The sequence below is a fragment of the Rattus rattus genome, chromosome 3 (assembly GCF_011064425.1).
Source record: "Rattus rattus isolate New Zealand chromosome 3, Rrattus_CSIRO_v1, whole genome shotgun sequence".
Classification (NCBI taxonomy): domain Eukaryota; kingdom Metazoa; phylum Chordata; class Mammalia; order Rodentia; family Muridae; genus Rattus; species Rattus rattus.
In genome coordinates this window covers 196,072,440-196,075,912 of record NC_046156.1, presented here as the reverse complement: position 1 = coordinate 196,075,912, position 3,473 = coordinate 196,072,440, and the positions used below count along the sequence as shown (strand labels likewise).

Here is a 3,473-nt window from a genome sequence, read left to right as displayed (position 1 = left end):
TTCTTCTGCTCTATGAAGGCACTCTGCTCTTGTACAGAAACCTATTTCTGGACACATACTTAGAAACATAATTACAAATAAAACCTTTAAAAATTTTTCTGAGATGAACTTTATTAAAAAAAATTAAATAAAGCTGGGATTAGGATGGGGCCAAATTTCCAATGACTTCTGAAATGGTTCTAAACACACACTTCTGTCATTTTGTACATGAAACAGCATTCTCAGCCTTGACTATTTAAAAATCAAAATATCCATCAACTCCAAAAACCATTTTGGGAGATGTTTTACATCTTGCAGTATCAAATATGTAGCCGGTAATTAATCATTTAGGCAAAATAAAAAAGCATACCCATATCATTAGATGGAATTTTGTTTTCATTTTCAGCAATAAAATATATACCAAAAATTAATTTAAAATAAATTTCTTCACAATTTTTATAAGTAAATGTTTGCTTTGTAAACCATTCTTTATACCCATTGTTATAGTTAATATTGACTGTCAGGGTGACAGGGTCTAGAACCACTCATGAGACAACCTCTGGGTAATACCTGCGGTGATTATCTAGATTATATTAGCCAGGCTGTGAGGTTAAATGGCACAGGGAGAAGTACCTTTAACATGGGTGGCATCTTTTCGGTGAGCTGGGGTCCTGGGCTGAATAAAAAGGAGATAGCAACAGGAGTACAAGTATTCGTCTCCTTCTGGTTCTTGACTGCGTATGTACCATAGCCAAATAGTTCAAGCTCCTGTTGCCATGGCTTCCAAGGTATGGAGCTACAGGCCAAGTAAACTGTTTCTTATTGAAGTCGCTCATGTCAAGGTGTTTTGTCCTGCAATGGGTAAAGTTAAAAAAGGGACTTATATACCTGTAATATCATAACTGCCTTGGCAGAGGGCTGGGGGAGGTTATTAATAGGAAACATTTAAGTTTAAGGAGCCCCCAAGCCTGTGAGACTGTTCATAGCAGCTCAAATTGAATACCACAAGAGTCCCATCCTATTGAATCCTGATGCAAATCACGAATGAAAAACTGCACTTAGTAAAATGTCCGCAGATTTGCAATAACCAAGCAAATCTTTAAGTGTTATATTAAGGACCTGCAGATGTGTGACTAGGAATCAACTACAGAGATAGCAATAAACAATTAAGTCCTTGTGTTTATTGCATCCGGATCAGATGAATGGTCAATATATCTATCAATGGAGCTGAAGGTATAACTCAGTGGTAGAGCCCTTGCCTAGCACAAATAAGGCTCCAGGTTTAATCTTCAAAATTTTAAAATAGGGAGAAAAGAGCAAAACAAGCATAGAATATGGCTAAAGATAAGAAGTGCCTACAAGAGACACAGGTACCCCCTCCCCCAGCAATGGGAAAAGGGACACCTTTTGGGGGGTGTTCTTATATCAGTCAAGGGTGGAACAGATGGCAGATTTTTGTCCATTCTAACTTGATTCTTGACTCGTTGGTCAAAGCTGTTTTATGCCTAGGACATATAAAAATCAAATCCAGGCAGCACAGCATGGGAGGAAGAAGACAGACGGAGATCTGTGTTTTGCCCTGCCATACAGTGTGACAACAGAAAGATGCCCACAGCCCTACCCTCTGCCCCATGGCACGGGCAAGCCACGGGCTCTCACTTGCTACTATACAAGTATGTGGTGGTCAGGTGGGAGGGAAAAAGAAGTGGAGCAGCTTGAACACTATGAAGAGAGATGGAACTGAAGACTTGAGAGTTGGAGAGACCAGGACAGAAAACCACAACCAATCAAAATGCAGAGTTATAGATTCCATTCCCAACAGATCCATCTACAGGACAACTCCTACCTCTAAGGCTCAAGGAACCGTGAAGAACTAAAGAACCAGGAAGATTGCTGTGAAATTGTGTCTCCTGGTAATTACAGAAGCCACACCCACAAAGCCTCACCAACATCACTGCTTACACTGAGCTGAACAGGGACAAGAACAATAGACACGCTCTTGGGGCAGGGATGAGGGGTAGCGAATGGGGCTCAACTCTACACAGAAAACTACAAGTATCTAAGAGATGCTGAGAGTGGGGGAAATGCTCTTCTACAGGAACAAAAGAGCACAGCAGTTGGTTATCTAATGAGATGACCAGTCCTGCACACAGAGTAAACAAGGTGTGTGTGTGTGTGTGTGTGTGTGTGTGTGTGTGTGTGTGTGTGTGTGTGTGAAGGTGAACGAGGAGTGATATTAGGCAGGGTTTGGAAAGAGCAAAGAGAAAGGGGAAATGATTATTATATTAGTATAATGATTATTAAACTATTATATTATAATCTCAAAAGCAATTTTTCGAAGGCCTAGTTTAGTCTGCCTGATAAATGACATTTGAGGATAGCTCTCCATGAACGAAGCACATAGGCATGATTGGTAGTTTTAATTGTCAGCCTGATAGTCTAGAGTCTCGGTGAAGAATTGTCTAGATTACGCTGGCCTGTGGGTATAACTTTTGAGAAACTTTCTTAATGTGGCTAATACCATTTTATAGACAGGGAACTGGTATGAAGACAGAGAGACCAGTAGAAGGCAGACACGTACACACTCTCTCTGTCTACCCTTGGCCATGGTTATCATGTGACCAGTTATGTCTCTCAGGCCATTCCTGCTGACATACTGGAATTGTGAACTAGAAGCCATTTCTCCCCCTAGGAGCTACTGTAAGTGTTTTTTGTCAAACAGACAAAAAATGGAAACAAAACAAGCTAAGCAGGACTTGGGGAGGATAATGTTCTAAGCACAGGTACAGCCAAAGGTCCCAGGGCAAGAAAGTGGAACATAAAATTGATCTTTCTAAAGGACTCTAGGAAGGTTTTTAGGGAGCGGTGACTGTGATGCAGCCCTCTGTCTACTTCAGAGAGGAAAGAGACCCTGCTAGAAGAGCGGATTGTAAAAAGACACCACATTTGTTGAAAGCCAGTATTATACATTCTCACTGGATTGTTGCTTAGATCACGTAAATTCCTATCCACACATACATATTTATAATTCTTATCTAACCCTCAAAGCAAAGCCCTAGTGGTGGGTAATCTTCATTTTTAACTTGTCTAGATCTGAAATCACCTAGCTGACATACCTGTAAGATGTGTCCGCTAGGGATTTTTGCAGAGAGGATTAACTGAAGAAGGCATACACACCCTAAATGTAGGCAACATCGTCCCTTAGGCTAGAGTTGATGGCTGAATAGAAAAGAGAAGAGGAGAATACAAGAGAACCAGCATCCATCTCCCTTTGTTTCCTGGCCTCACGCTGCCTGCCACTGTGCCTTCCTAACGTGATGGATCATATCCCTTCTTAAATTATCAGCAAGCATAAATCCTTCTTCCCCTGTGTTGCTTTTGCTAACAATTTTTTGCAGTGTGGAGAAAGTAGCAGTTACAATCATAAACTAGCACATGTCAGATTCTTATGAATACAAGTGGCCACTCTTCTTGGCCTATTCCAGATTAGTGAT

The 3,473-nt window shown here is 40.9% G+C and overlaps 1 non-coding gene across 1 annotated transcript; it reads left to right on the top strand.

Annotated features, from left to right (window-relative positions):
* Positions 1 to 1,357: 1,357 nt before the first annotated feature.
* Positions 1,358 to 1,497, top strand: LOC116897525. Its single transcript, XR_004387541.1, has one exon. It is a non-coding gene; the product is annotated as a small nucleolar RNA SNORA48 (small nucleolar RNA).
* Positions 1,498 to 3,473: the final 1,976 nt, after the last annotated feature.